Raw genomic sequence first — 15,931 nt, forward strand, 5'->3', positions numbered from 1 at the left:
CTGAAACATAATTATCAAAGTATACTTACGCAGATAGATATGAAAAGTCTTTATTAAAGTTTGTGCCTATTTCCATTGTATGGAGGCCAGGCGCGAACGCAGACCTCACAATTTTAATCTACCATCACTATTTAAGTTAAAACATACTTATCAAAGTATTATTATGTACATATATATCAAAAACACTTGTAAACGTTTTTTTTTTTTAATTTTTAAATTTTTTATTTCCATATTTGTGGACCAGGCGCGAACGCAGACCCCACAATTTAAATGAATCATCATTATGCCAGATAAAACATACCCATTCCTGTGTCTCGATATATCGTCTATTATTATATGTGATCAGTTTTCTATAACAGTCAACCATATAGGAGCCTATTCGTGACCAGACACACACACAGACGTTCAGCTTTATATACATATATATATATATATATATATATGGCAATATAGAACAGATGTGTTCACACTCTGAGCAGCCCTTCTAGTAGAACTTGTACCCCCTCTATGTAAATACCCCCGACAAACCCGACAAGCAGTACAATCCCACCCATTCACAGTAGAGATCCCTAGATGTAAGAGAGCATTCTACTCCAGTAGTTTCTTCCTTAGAACCGCTAGACTTTGGACCTCCCTATCAGTTTTCTGCTTTCCCAAGTGTACTGACATGCAGAAGTTCAAGTGTAACGTGAAACGACATCTTTCTGCCCAACTTCCCACCTAGTACCCCCTGTAGCCTGTGTCCCTAATAGTAGCCCCCTACATCAAAGTGGCAATGTGCCTTGTTTGGGGTGAAAATGTAATCAAAACAAAAAAAATAAAAAAAAGCCCAGGCGACAAAGGCTTCTTTGTTTTTTATTAGTATTATATGGTATACCTCACAGGGACGTGGGTGTTACTCGTGATCATAATTTATGATAAAGAATTAGTTTCTTTTATAAAGTTGCATACAATATATAAAGTTGCCCTGAATCAATGAAATAACAATGCAGCATAACATTATCTAAGTGGCATACGTTAATCCAAAATTGCTCAATATCTTAGATATAACACGTATGTTTAAATAATAATAATAATAATGATAATAATAATAATAATGATAATCATAATAATAATAATAATAATAATAATATTAATAATAATAATAACAACAACAACATTCTGTGTATATAGTATGGTAAAATTAGTCAATTTCCGAGATAGAACAAGTACTTTTGACACGTATCATTGCCCGAGTAGAACTCAATCCACTGTGATTTGTCGTACTGTTTAATACAAAAACATAATCTGCAGTTTCCGAAACCAAAGTGGTGTACGTTCATTTAAAAGGCTCAAGGGTCACTGTAGATCAGGTGGCTTTAAATATTTAATTGCCCGGGAGCAATAACAATTTTGTCTGATTTTTGTGCTGTGTACAAGACATTATTTTAAAAAAAATTTTTAGAACTTAATTTGCAATATAAAATTTCATTAGTTCTTAAACTACATTTAATTCTCTCTCTCTCTCTCCCTCTCTATCTGTCTGTCTATCTGTCTCTTCTCTCTCTCTCTCTCTCTCTCTCTCTCTCTCTCTCTCTCTCTATATATATATATATATATATATATATATATATATATATATATATATATATATATATATATAAATTCGTATTCCTGTCTGTTTGTTCACAATTTGATTATTATACGAAAAAGGCACATTGCTTCATTTTTTCATTCATTTCTATATATAATATGATTCTTGCAAAATATACGATTAAGGGGTGATCTCATTTGCATATTACATTAAGGAAACTCGATTTCATTAAATTCCATTTATTTTTACCGACATTGATTATTTTTAGAAATCGGTTTGAGTTGGGTGCCAACTTTTTTTTTTTTTTCGGCGGATATTAAAACTAAAAACTATTCACACAAACTTTCAATAATTATTTTCGGAATTAGTTTAATTTGATTTCGCAATTAACGTTGTGGTGCAGTTGATTTTTATTTTAAAATAAAACAATAACCCAATAAACAAATAATCTAATTCAACTACGATTCTTTATTTAAAACGAAAAAAAAAAAGGAAATAAAACTTTCATTTACATATTTTTACCAGTTTTGTTTTTCTTCACATTTTTTGACATCGTAACTGCTAAATTTTTTTTAATAACACACTAAGTCATAACTTATCATTTTTATAACATAAAAACGTGTCGATTAACACAAATTCTACTTTGGTATTTTTGAAGCTAAATTATCTACAGTTTGTTTTCGTTGCAACAGACCGTAATTACAAATCTAGACTGAGGCAACATTAAAGAAATTCACTTATCTGATATATAGTCATATCAAGCCGCTTAATTCCGGAGACTAGCTTCTCTTCGTATTCCTTTTGCCGAAATATCAAGTGGAGAGTTTGTCACGTACTTCTTGGGGGGGGGGGGCGATTACATTTTCGTGTTTTCATCCGTTCCTTCATTTTTTTAAAATTTTTAATGGGGTAACGATGTAGTCGACATATAATAATGAAAAACTGATCACTATCCTTAGTATAGCAGGTGTATCCAATCTGAACTTCATGTCGAGTCTGGCAACGCTGGATATCCATGCTAGTTTAGTATATAATAATAAATAATTAGCCTTTCCCTGGAATCCATAAGAGTATCAATCATTGGATTACATTTGGTAAGTGGATAAAGTAGGTTTCTAAATGCTGCATGTGTTTTGTTATCGTGTTGTACACCAGGAAGCGAAGATGTTTGTTGACCGAAATAATAAATTAATAATACAGAATTACACTTGAAAATCGTCTATGCTGAATCCAGTATTTCTCAAAACACTAAATGAAACAGGTGTATGTATTTATAAAGTAAAACAGAGAGAAAAAGAGTGAAAGAGATAGATAAATTGATAGATATATATATATATATATATATATATATATATATATAGAGAGAGAGAGAGAGAGAGAGAGAGAGTGAAGAAAGGTAAAGAAAAGTCTCAATGGAAATTTTGCACTCTTTTTAAACTCTTCGATTTCATCTCTATGGTCCAGAGCAACGCTGAGTAACTTAAGTTGATGTCAATTAAGTTAATTATAAGTCATGACCCTATATATATATATATATATATATATATATATATATATATATATATATATATGTGTGTGTGTGTGTGTGTGCATGTATGTATAAAGAGTATGTGTAAGAGAGAGAGAGAGAGAGAGAGAGACAGACAGACAGACAGACAGACAGAGATAGATAGAAAGGTAGAGATATAAAAGTTTAATAGAAAAATATAATACTCTCTTTTAACCTTTTCGATTTTATTTCCCTGATCCAGAGCAACGCCGAGTCACCTAGTTTGTTGCTCATAAAGGTTAATTATAATCCGTAACATGTGGATGTTTTCTTGCAATGAAAGATGCACTCATTCACATCACGATCATGATTGATTGATTGAAATATTGGGCAAATCATTCACTACACAATAGACATTTCATTACAAAACGACGACGGATGGACATATTAAAGTCGATATAAACGTGTAATAGCCACCATAACGGGATCTAATCGTATCAGTTCCATATGGATGTTTTTATTAACTTTCCTTTCAACAAGAGGAACATTAGACACAATGCCGTTGTGATTGGTTTAATCTAGAAATAATTCTACTTCAATGGTCGAGGATTAAAAAGGCGAAGTGCAGCATCAAAATAGTTACTACAATTTATTCATCGAAAAATTCAAATAGATTGGGGAACTAATGCCAACAACAGAATCTAACCGGTCAAAAATGGTGTCAATTTGATTTATAAAAATTGTTTTCCATTTTCAAATAACTATAAATCAATATATAAAATGAATCGCGATGTCATATGAAACAAACAGTCATATTCATTGATGAAAATTTCGTTCATTAAATTGATCATGCGTCAAAAATATGCGCGCGCATGCACGTACACAAATGGCCACCACTGATAACATAAGGAATTATTGTTTAATATCTGGAAAACTACTTGTTTGCGATAAATTCAAACGTGATATTCGTTTTCACTATACCTCAAACTTTTGAAGGTCGTCATTTTAAAGATGATTGTTAAGGGGGAAAGTAAGTAAAAAAATATGAAATAAAGATTTCAAAAATACAATATATATATATATATATATATATATATATATATATATATATATATATAGCAAGTTATAAAATATATATGGCGATTAAGCTACACTGAATATTCCGCGTTTCATCCACTCTAGAACTCTTCAGGCTTATGAAGAGTCATAGAGTGGATGGAACACGGAATATTTAGTGTAGCTTAATCGCCATATATATTTTATAACTTAATAACTAGGTCTACCTACGTATTGAGCACTTTTGAAGTAAATACTTAAAGTTTACGCATAAATTTATACTTTCGTATATATATATATATATCATAAGGTGGCCATAAATTGGGTGCTGTTTTTATGGTAAATGTTTATAGAAAAGTAATCCCCACTTCTTGAAAAAGTAATTTTTCATATAAAAACTATTTCTCTGTTCCACTTTTAAATGTTATATTCGTTTTCAGCATTTCTGTAACCCTACAAAAGTCGTCATTGTAAACGTTTTTTGGGGGGGAGTTGGAAAGAATCTAAACATTGATTAAATGAACTGTTTTACTAAGTAGTCCCCTCTTATTGAGGCCGAAAGACGACTCGAGGACAAGAGGTAAAAAATTTCTGATTTATTTTGAGAAAAACGCCGTGGGCTATACAAACGATGCGACAGTACATGATCGCTTGAGGAAATGTCTTTTTAACAATTTGTTAGTATTGGAGTTGTGAATAATCATGCTTTATTTGGTTGAGAAGCAGCCCAGTTCTGTATAATTTTCACAGACGAACTGTTATTTGAAAAAATTCTACCCACTGAAAGTTTTACTCTGCTCCGGGTTAACACAAGAAGAAAACAATATTTCTTATTTTGGGTGTAGCTTAGATCTTGATATAAATATTTACAAGAAGTCAGAGATTCGGCTTCAGTAAAGCACCTAGTATAGAAAAAAACAAAAATAGATCCACTAACTAAAATCAACTCAATCTGCCGCAGCTAAAATTGAAAATAAGATTGCAAAAATTAATGTTTTTGTTAGATTATATGGGGCGACATTGGATTGCCTTGCTGATGTTTCTAAATCGACTTTTATTATTAAAAAATAAAATATAAGATAATGATCAGTTTTATTGTGTTATGTGTTATGTAGAACAGGGTATACAGAGAGAATGTTTTTGAAAAAAGGAATGTTTAATAAAATATTTAGGTTAACTTAGGACAATCAAGGAAAGAATTAAATGTTTCCAACAGATGGAAAACGTGATTTGAAGTCATATGGTTCAAGAGGTGAGGTGAATTAAGCCATAACGAAGATTAGTTTAAATATATACAAACAGATAGTCAATTAAAAGAAGAGAGGGTTACAGAGACGGTTTCAGATTAAAATGGCTCTAAGTAAAGGTGGTCAAAAATGGCGATAGTCCGAATAAGCTTTGCAACTTTTAAAAATGGGGAAAAACACTCTGGAGTAAAAAGTTGCCGAAAATAAAATCCGAGGCTCTGTAATTTTTGTAAAGAATTTCCATTGCAGCTTTTCGACAAAAAAGAACAAAAATGGAGTAGATACGTTCGCGATTGGCTAGATGTTAAAACCCAAATAAGTATTATTGATCTTTTGTGTTGTAAAGGTATTTGTGTAAATTCTAACCCTTACATAAACTGTTCAACATACATAACGAACTATAAATTAGACGATCACAACGCTAGACTGTCATAGACGAACACATGTATATACACACGTATATACACTCTGTATACACTCATTCGTTAGACAAACATTTGATACCACGTAACGAACATTACATAGACGTCTATATAACATATACACGGTTTGGTACCCTTGTTTATACATACATGTTTTATATACATTACTCCCTACATATATATGGACCAAAAGCAGTTTCACCTTCAAAAACTGTATTTGGCGTTTAAAAAATTAAAGAATATTTACAATGTTTTATAGATCATAGCTTTTGGTGGAAAATGCATAACGTATATGTGTGCGTGCGTACATGCGTGTTGTTGATCTTTGCCGATCAAGTATGGATTTAATTTAATGTTTTGTTTGAAGTTATTACCGAGGTGATTCATAATCGTAGCGTTTGTTTGTTCCTGATTTGCTATGTTTGAATTTACCTCGATAAAGCTGAGATGTGCATTACAGCGTCGGTTTGCGTGTGTAGGACACACTCGGATCACATGGCGCACGTGTACGTTTCACTCGAGGAAAAAAGGAAGGAAAAAGAGAATGAAAAACAGGAAGAGAGAGAAAATTGATATCGCCACTTATCGGCTGAAACATGTAATAGGGGCAATAATCGTATGTGTCTCGAAACTGAAAGTATTGTACATTGTGTCGTGTGTTCGCTATGCGTAAAACTCGGGCTAATGTGTCTCTACACATTTTAAAGTTGTTTCAGCTACAGAATTGAGTTGGCTTTTTGAAAAATATTTTATCTTTTCGATTATTTTAAATGAACATCTATTGACAATAATTATTAGTGGAAACGTATTGTTTTACGCAGCTGGATCTTCAAATTGGTGTTGGCTTATTTAAAATTCTGTTTTGAGTTTAACTATTTTAAAATATATTTGATGTCAATATTTATTAAAACATTATAACCAGGTATTTTTGAAGTAAACGATCTTCAAACGTTTTTATTGGCCTTTTTTAACATTTACTATTTTTTCTTCGCCGATTTTAGAGGAATATCTTGTTGGTATTTATTATTAGAAAAAAACCTGATGTGCTTTATTATTATTATTATTATTATTATTATTAGTAGTAGTAGTAGTAGTAGTAGTAGTAGTAGTAGTAGTAAAATGTATTTATTACTAGTGGGGGCACCCGGTCTTGATCGGGTGTTTGTACGTGGTGTAGTAAGGAACCCCAGAGGAAATTAAAAAAGTGGTGGTAACGGGGGAACAAAACAGCAGTAAGCAGTTTGTGTAGAAAGAGATGTTGTTAAAAATGCGGTAGTAGGCAGACAGGCTCAAACCTGTAACGCGAAGGGTGAAAAAACGCAACGCTTTAGCCGATGCGTCCAATGGACGCATCGGCTAAAGCGTTGCGTTCATGGCGCATGCGGAGGTCGAGAACGTTGAAATTAAGCGTAGTCAATCCAATGTCGACGAAAGAAAATACCCCTCCTTGTAAAAATTGCCGAGTTGAGGGTGAAGGAATAAATATTTTTGGCAATTCTTTTTATATTTGTCGTCCGAAAAACTGAACTTCAAAACGATATAGATGTCGTGAGGATCTCTCGCCTGTGTCAGAAGTTTTGCGAGACATACAAACACACACATTTAGCCTTTTCTATATTAGATTAGATGTATTTTTAACTCACTCCAGCTAAGACCATTTAAATGCTTGTTGTGTGAGCGAGTCATGTCCCTTAAGAGGGTTGCTTATTAACAGCTCTAATTAAATCAATATAGTCGGTGAACCGTATCACGAAATAAACAACAAAACAGCTTAAACAAAAACAACAAAATAATTTATTTGGACAGTAGAAAGGTGAAAGGTGAAAGAGAAATGTATTTGGGTTGGGAAAAAAGACGTAGAAAATTCCTTGTATGTCTTAGTAAGGCACACATTCTTTGCGAGGATCCAGGTTGGTAAAGTTTTATCTCCACTGAAAATCGTCTATGGCGGTGTGTCCAGTGGACAGGGACAAACGGAGAGAGGTGTCTTTTTTGCTACTTAACTTCAACAAGAGACTCTGAGATCCGTCGAAGAGTTTTGTCAAAACTGGAAAGTGAACCAGGCTTAACTGTACTAAAGCTGGCGGAAGATTGCCAAAGAATCATTAGTATCAAGAAGGACTAAAAAAACATCGAATAAACTGGTATTGCACATGTAAAGAACATACAAGGAAGAACTAAGGGGTACTCTCCCGAAAACAAAACGGAAACTAGACGCTATCTTCCACTTAAGCACAAAAGACAAGGTACCCAGAAGCTTTCAACCCCTTTTTCGCTGCGGAAACTTGTATTGGTCAAAGGATTGCCTTTTTCGTACCAAAGAATAATTAAATTGCAAAAAAACTAGGACACAAAAGCTCACATTGCAAATAGCAGAAGAAAAGTAAAATTCAGGTTCAACAGAATAAGAAAGACGAAAAAAAACAGTCGAAAATACGTCTTAGTTAGAATTTTAAACAAGGACGTTAAATTACAGTTAGACTCAGGGTCGGACTTATCGATAATAAATTTACAGACGTGGAGAAATTTAAATAGGCCGACTATGCGTAAAACTGGCAAGTCAGCAAAAACCGTAACTGGAGAAAAAATAAATTTTGAAGGAGAACTTACAAATGTCACTTTTAATGGTACAACGAAAAAACTTAAATTATTTGTGCTCAAAAACATAGAAAATTTGTTTGGGACCGATTGGTTTGAGGAATTTAATCTGTGGGATGTACCGATCAATACCTTTTGCTGAAAGGTAGAATCGTTTTCTACAGAAAAACAAGAACTTAAAGTGGATTTAAAAAAGCTTTTTCCTGGAATTTTTTCAGCGGGCTTGAGTAAATGTAGGGAAGTAACAGCCAAATTTGAACTGAAACCCAATGCAGAACTAGTTTTTAGGGAAAAGGGGAATGTACCATTCACTTCGCTAGAAGAAATTAATGAGGAACTTGACAGACTAGTTAAGACTGCCATCTTATCAAAAGTGGAATTCAGCCAATGGGGAGCTCCTACCGTGTACGTAAAAAAAGAAATCGAAGGAAAGTGCGAATTTTTCCTAGAAGAAATTTAATCCCTAGGATACATAATTGACAAAGAAGGAAGGAGACCAGATCCTGACAGGACAACTGCAATAAAGAACATGCTAACTCTCGGGAACGTCGCCGAACTACAGAGCTTTCTAGGACTGGCCAACTATTACCAATCATTTATACCAACATGCATAATCTTCGGGTCCCACTTAACAAACTTTTGAAGAAAGACAGTACTTGGGAATGGACATCTGAATGCTAGGAGGTATTCAACAAAATAAAAACTGCATTGACGTTCGACCTATCTCTTACACATTACAATCCAGAATTAGGTATCATAGTTGCCAGCGACGCAAGCTCTCATGGCATAGGCGCCTGCATACTACACAAAATGCTGGATGGAAACAAGAAACTAAATAGCACATGCGTCATGCACGTTATTACCTTCGGATAAACATTACTCGCAGATCTAGAAGGAAGCCCTCGCAATAATATTCGCAGTAACAATGTACCATCGTTATTTGCATGGAAGATTTTTAATTTGCAAACTGACCATAAGCCACTCCTAATTATCTTCGGATTGAAGAAAGGACTATCTGTGTATACAGCAAACAGATTGCTGAGATGGGGTACGATCTTACTGAACTATAACTTTAAGTTAGAATACCTACCCTCACAAAAAATTGGTCATGCTGATGGATTGTCAAGGCTAATTCCAAGTCAAAGCCAACCACTGGAAGACACTGTGATCGCTTCTTTAAAAAACGACAGCGAAATCAAGAATCTGATGTTGAACGTGATTAAAGAACTACCAGTTACCCTACAAGAAATAAAATGCGAAGCCCAAGAAGACGAATTCATTTGCTCCACAAAACAGAAAAGCATGGAAAAATATCGACAGATAGCGGACATTTTCTCCTTGTGTGACAACGTACTAGCATTTAGTGAAAGGGTGGTTATACCCAAGACTTTACAGAAACGAATACTACGAGATTTTCACGCAGGACATCCAGGGAAGAATAGAATGAAAAGTCTTATGCGGAGTAATGTATCCTGGCCAAATATGGATTTAGACATCTCAAATTTGGTGGATTCTTGCAAGGATTGTTCTCTAGCAGCTAAAGTACCACCAATCACCTACAAACCATGGCCAAAGACAGACCAACCTTGGTCGAGAATACATGTGGATTTCGCAGGACCAGTGGAGGATGTTTACTTCTTGATGGTAGTAGATAGCTATTCAAAATTGCCAGAAGTACTCAGGTGCAAGAGACCCACCACAGGGTCACTATCTCTTTCCTCCATTAACTTTTTGCCCGATTTGGCGTTGTCGATTGCTTAGTCAGCGACAACGGGACACAGTTCACATCAACTGATTTTAAGGAATTCTGCGACAGTTTTCAAATAAAACACATTACTATATCTCCGTATCATCTAAGATGAAATGGACAGGCAGAACGTTTCGTAGACACTTTGAAGAGAGCATTGAAGAAAGTTTCGGGAACACCTTCAGATAAGGCCTTACAACAGTTCTTACAGGTTTACAGGTTCACACCGAACCCGAATACTCCTGAAGCAACGTCTCCTGCAGAGACCATGTTTTCACGAAAAATACGACCAGTATTCGAAAAACTACTACTAAAATAAGCAAATTCAGGTAGGACCACTACCGTGCCCACAAAAAAGTATAACCCAGGAAGAAAAGTTTTCTTTAAAGCATACGGAAACAATACATCGTTTTGGGAACAGGGAAAAATTGACAAAAGAATTGGAAACACAACCTACATCGTTCTAGGCCGTACCACCACTCACAAGAGATACATAAATCAAATTAGACGTCGTCGTAACGATGGCGAAGACACACCTCAAGTCGAGGAAGAAGCTAGCGATACGTTATATGATATGTTCGATATCGAGCCTCCCCAAGCAAACTTAGAACAGCGTCGATCGACAGGGAAGAGAAAGGTTACTGAACCCCTAATCATCGATCCAAAAAGGAAGAAATATTAACTTTTTCCCCCGGAACAAAAAAGCGTGGGAGAGGGGTATTGTGGGGGCATATACACCCTTATGATCACTAAGATGGACTTATCCATTAGCCATACAAGCAGCAAGTATAGACCGCTCAATGAGAGCTATCCGAATGTCGTACAGAGACAACTCCCCACGGACTTACTAATCTTCCTGTACCACTAACCCTGTTCTGGATATAAATGTTCTTCGTATTCTCACCAGTCGTCGTGCTTTTCTACTTTCACCTTTCCCGATTCCACTACATTAGGTAATTCGGATTTGATGTATGTGCATTGCAGATCAGGGGTGAAGATACGTCCCAGAATTATGTCAAGACATGAAGCCTATTCAAGACGAGAACCATTCATTTCAATTAGGCTGTGAGGGGGTCAGAGCGCTTATGATGAACGGAGAGAAGGTTGGTTTTCAATGCATTAAAATTAACCAGCCACCTTTTTCCCCTTGTACCATGTTTTCAATACCAGAAAAAAGAAAGAATCAGAAAGATCTTGGTTATTGCTGGTCTTTGAAGTGTTGCCATATTTTTTGGTGTCGTTTGCATAATGCCTATGGATGATCTAAGAATGTGATTTGGAAGGTCATTGATGAAGATTAGGAAGTGAGTTGGGCCCCAAAATGGAATCTGAAATAGTTGACAAAAAAAAAACGAGCAGATTGTCTTTATCTTTAAGTAAGAAACTCAATGTGTACAAGAATGGTGACGCAGCAGAATACAACTTAAACTTTTTTTATTTTGAAAAGAATTTAAAAATTTCACAGCAATTACATTGGCGTATGTCGTCGCGTGTTACCAAATTCTACCTCAGCCTGTATACATTGCAAATGCACTCCCTATACCTCTTCTTATACCCACCATGACATTCATTTCCTAAGACATTTAGACAGTCAAGGCCAGGACAGCAGTTTTCCTTATCGTGATGGCACCACTTAAAGTATGAAATGCACTGGAAATAGAAAAAGATAATCATGAATATTGTAGCATACAAGCTATAAAAACAAACGAAATTACGAGGTACTTCCAATAAGTTTTCAAACGTTTGTCGTATGGGTACTGTATTGATAGTACACACATGAGACTCTATTCCCTTCGACGTAATCTTTTCCGGCTGTAATGATATAATATTAAGAATATTAAAAATATTAATAATAATAATAATAATAATAATAATAATAACAATAATAATAATAATAATAATAATAATAATAATAATAATAATAAAACTTGAAAAGATGTATCAAAGAAGCAGACGTACTAGAATGGATAATCAAATGTAGAACCATACTGACACAGAAATATACGGAACAGAGAACTGATCCTAATAACTACAGGCCTATTACCTGCTTACCAACCATATGGAAAGTCTTTGTAAAACAATATAAAAACTAGAGCATTCAAAAGGTTACGTCATTCCAGACCATTTATAAGCCAGGAAATACTAATAAATAAATAAATACATAATAATATTAATAATAATAATAATAATAATAATAAGAAGAAGAAGAAGAAGAAGAAGAAGAGAAAGCTAATTAAGATTGAGAAATGTGTTGAGGAATAATTTTTAAATGAGCACAACTACTTGGCTCACAGCCATGAAGTATTATTTTCAGCAGTCGCGAAAGAGGAAAAATTAGATAAAGAATCACTGACAGATAAGCAGAAGTACAAGGAAATAATCGAAGCAGAAAAGTTGACTGAATTGGTAGGAATTAAACTTAATTGTCAGTTTAAGCGATGTATAAAGACACTAAAATGTCAGGACACGTGATATTTTCTGTCTAAAGGTGACTTGAATAGAGAGACAGAAAATCATATTTGCTGCCCAGGAGCAAATACTAAATGCTAATGCAATCATTACAAACATCTTAGTGATGGGTTGTCCCAAGTTATTGTTAGTGCACGTTCTAACCCTGCTCAAAAGGAGTGAAAAGTATGAGCAAATCCGCATTGCAGTTTGTGTCAAAAGTTTGGAATCTAAGTGACGGACAAGTGGTTCCCACAGCACCCAGAAACGGTAGTGGAGAATGAAGACGTTAAAATTCGCATGGGTTTCATGGTTCAGTAAGAGTGAAATATAACTCACAGGAAACCGCATATTGTAGTCGTGATGGAAAAAACAATGAATGACAAATTATTGATGTGGCTTTCCTAACTTAGCAGGCAAAAAGAATGAGAAACTACGGAATTATCCGAAACAGGTGGGAGATTGCTAGGTTGTAAAATAAGAAACCCCCCATCATGCCAATCATCATAGGTGCACTTAGTTCAATTCCAGATGATCTTGAGAAACAATTGAACATCTTGGAAATCAAGTACAACATACTTGTACTTCAGAAGTAATTTCTGCATGGCACAGAAAATATCCTACACCTTCCATCTAATTGAATTGTTGGCAATGCTCACTAGTTTTGGTGCAAAAGTTTGCTCCTGAGTGAAAAATTGGTGTAAAACAACCACATGGTTAAGTTAACGAACATAATAATAATAATAATAATAATAATAATAATAATAATAATAATAATAATAATAACAAGTTTAAAAATGTATCCACAAGGCAGACATGCCCGGAGGGATGAGCCAAGGTAGAACTGAAGAAAAAATCGTTACCTACATGGCTAGCATATGCATTCACGTGTAATCACCTTTTTCTTCACCATATTCTCTCTGCTTCACTTTTTTGTTATCAAGTAAGATCTTTGACTCATTTCTTGTTTCATCAAATACTTTTGAATGCAAAATCCGATCCCGCATTTTGCTAATTCCTACCCTCTGATGAGAAGGAAAGTATTTCTTCGAAACTCCGCGGATTAAGGACTAGTGTTTCCTTGTCAGATTAAATATGTTTTTAACTCATTTCAGAGTGCTTTAACATGTTTTATCAACTATTTGCTTTATATATATATATATATATATATATATATATATATATATATATATATATATATATACTATTATGCGGTATGGGTTTTGTATATATACACACACACACACCCATATATATATATATATATATATATATATATATATATATATATATATATATATATATATATATACTATTATGCGGTATGAGTTTTGTAGTTCCTTATAAATGATAAAATAATATATTTATTTAAAATTAATTTATTGCGTAATTGTATGATTTTATAAAACGATCAATTTGATCTGAACGGCACTAAATAAACATGACATAAACAATAAGAATATAACATTGCATCAAAGATATATGAAAAACAGGTCTTATAAAACATTTACAATATAGGAAAAACACTTTTGTTCTGATAAAAGAAACTAGTAACGCTAATATTTCCATCAGAGACGCGCGAACAGAGTACTGCACCACAGGCCTTCTGTAGAATAATTATTCACGTTTAATTTGTTAATATATATTTTCTGAATTAATCGCTATGTAAAAGCCATATTGATTAAAAAAACTTAATTAACAGTAAGATTGTTTCTTTATTCAAAAAAGTTTTTAGACCGAATCTTCCACATTTTTTCACGAAACTTGAAAAATTCAATCATTAAAAATATGAGAAACTATTTTGTGAATCGTTTGAAGGCTACCAAATGTAAATAATAAATAATTCTAAAAAATTTCATAAACCTAAATAATTTTAATATATTTTCTAACTTCTTTTTTCGGAGAAATCAATAAAAGCAAGGTTTTTGACCCAAAATTAAATATAATTTATTTCATCGTTGCAGTGTATTTTAATAATAATATAAAAAAAGATATAAATACCCCTCCCCCCCAAAAAAATATTTTGAAAAGATCTCGTTTAGGGGGAGACAACATAATAATTCTTTTGTATATTATTTTATTTCAGATTTTATATATATATATATATATATATATATATATATATATATATATATATAAATATATATATATATATATAAGTGTGTGTGTGTGTGTGGATGGGGTATTTGTATATATATATATATGTATATATATATATATATATATATATATATATATATCAGATTTTATAAAAATAATTCTGTAAAAAATTAAAGAAATTGTACAATTATTTGATTTGTAGAGAATATTTAAAATCGCGTTGTTTTCATTGTTTATGCCAAAATATTTAGAAATATTATGCGGTTCCAATTTTTCGTTTTTAGCTTTTTAGGGAATTTTTAAAAAATTAACCGATTTTACGAAGAGTAAAAATATGAGATTTTTATGAATCTTTCTTCCTGAGAATAGTGCAAGAATTAAAATTAATCAATTTCTTTTTACAAGTTTTCACTGTTCTTATTTATCAAGGGGGTCCAAAATCATGCATTTATTATGGTCATACTTATAACAATGTAATCAAATAATGGCTTTATTTGAAAACCCTGAAATTGATACTCGAATGGATATCGTTACCGATCTCTTGGTCCTGTTACTCCAGTTTGCTTCGTAGAGGTTATGAAAAGCAAAGACATTCTCCATTATAATGAAAAGAGAAAAGAGCAGTTCAGGGCTAGAAAATAAAAACAGAAACGAGATGTCACGTATAATAACAACAATTGTAAGAATGATTTATTATGGGTTTTGTTCTTTAATCGAAAGTTGTTTATTATATTTGAAAGGCAAACATCTTTTGCAAAAGCTGCGCAGAGCATCCTTTGTGCTTTGAAAGCGTATACAAAAACCGACATCAAAACCATTACATTCCTATTTCATTTATTTCTATATACAGTATGATTCTTGCAAAATATACGCTGAAGAATAACTGCATTAATAACTTTTACTAAATAGCTGCATGTTTGTTACCGTTTATATCGAGAGATTTGTTTTAAAATTGATTTATATTGATAATACATTTTATTTAATTTATTTTGAATAATTATTACCGACATTCTTTTACAAACCCTGGGCGCCACATGTTGTCTTATATATATATATCAGCCGTTGGTTTGTGTGTGTGCGTGTGTGTGTTCGTATATCAGCTACAAACTTTTGACAACATCATCTGATCATTGGAAGCCGGTACCCTCTGCAGTGGCGGCTCGTGCCTGAGATTAGTGGGGGTGCTGCTTCAAACATATTACGTATTGTTTTTATATCATGTCAATATTTAATCAAATAATAAAAAAACAT

At 33.2% G+C, this 15,931-nt stretch overlaps 1 long non-coding RNA gene across 4 annotated transcripts in view; it reads right to left on the minus strand.

Moving 5' to 3' along the window:
- The window catches only part of LOC145246178 (uncharacterized), a 46,199-nt gene that overhangs the window by 24,100 nt on the left and 6,168 nt on the right, over positions 1-15,931 (minus strand). Inside the window, exons 2-3 of one of the 4 annotated variants that reach the window (XR_013863109.1) lie at positions 15,215-15,311; positions 11,692-11,782 (exon numbers count right to left, since the gene is read on the minus strand). The exons of 1 other annotated variant lie outside the window; for it this stretch is intronic. This is a non-coding gene — a long non-coding RNA (uncharacterized LOC145246178). The remainder of the gene's footprint in view (positions 1-11,691; positions 11,783-15,214; positions 15,312-15,931) is intronic. 2 more of the 4 variants (XR_013863110.1, XR_013863111.1) reach the window with 2 other exon arrangements.

Source organism: Euprymna scolopes, chromosome 23 (genome assembly GCF_053919585.1).
Source record: "Euprymna scolopes isolate OS-2025 chromosome 23, ASM5391958v1, whole genome shotgun sequence".
Classification (NCBI taxonomy): Eukaryota; Metazoa; Mollusca; class Cephalopoda; order Sepiida; family Sepiolidae; genus Euprymna; species Euprymna scolopes.